We start from the raw sequence: 1010 nt of genomic DNA on the forward strand, positions 1-1010 counted from the left end.
TTTTGCCATTTCTACTTCCAAACCTGTTCTGGCCATTGGTTTTCTATCTTGTGAGGGGCTTCACTGTCTACCCAGTTTCCCAAACCAACGAGCTGACCTCGTCCTGCTTCTCCCCTTCATTCGTTCTTCACATTCAACCAACTACCAAGTTTCAACCCCACAAAGAATTTCACCTGAAAACCAAGCCATCGTTATGTCACCCGGGCAGTGCCAGTGTCCACTACTGCCCATTCCAATTCATTCTCTAAGCAGAGCAGTGACTCTTCTGAAAGGCAAACCCTACTGTGCTGCTCCCAGGCTTAATAATCTTCCAACAATTTCTTGTTGCCTTTGGGATAAAGCCCAAAACTCCTCAGCACGGTCCTACCCCATTTCTCCATTCTCTTGCAAGCAATCTTCAGCCATCTGGAACTTATTTGAATTCTTAGAATGCAGGTAGCAGGCACCTCGGAGCTGCTACCTGAGTACTCGACCCTTAATCATAAATCTGTCTCTTAGGCGCTCACCTGGTACCCTGCACTTACGTAGCAATCAAAAGCACTGTCTTGTTATTGTCTTTTCACTAGTGTCCACATACGCTTGCCTATAAATCCCTGGAGGACAGAAAAAGATGCTCTTACATTTTCCATCTCTAGGACCTAAAACGAACACTTGACACAATACAGTTCACCCAGTGTCTGTTGAGTGAGTTTCTTTGGACTGCTGGCAGCCAGAGACGGGGCGGTAGCGTATTAGGGACCGAGTAAAGATCTCTATTTTGCAGGTGGAGCCGCTATAGAGTCCGTCGGCTTCCGCACAAATCCCCGTAGCCCAGAATCGGGAGTTAACCAAAATGGGTGGTGGTCGAAAATCAAGTCGACTCCCTGGCCAGAGGCCACGCGAAATCCGGTAGCCGAGGGCGGCCGCAAAGAGCTCGCGACCCCAGGTGAGGCAGGACAGTGGCTCGGAAGCCCGGCTTGTGTTTCCGGTGGGCAGGCCTCGCGTACGGCCGGTGGGGCCGCGGGGAGGGG

This window comes from Echinops telfairi, unplaced genomic scaffold (genome assembly GCF_000313985.2).
Source record: "Echinops telfairi isolate 266 unplaced genomic scaffold, ASM31398v2 ScPeMD7_2573;HRSCAF=3158, whole genome shotgun sequence".
Taxonomy (NCBI): domain Eukaryota; kingdom Metazoa; phylum Chordata; class Mammalia; order Afrosoricida; family Tenrecidae; genus Echinops; species Echinops telfairi.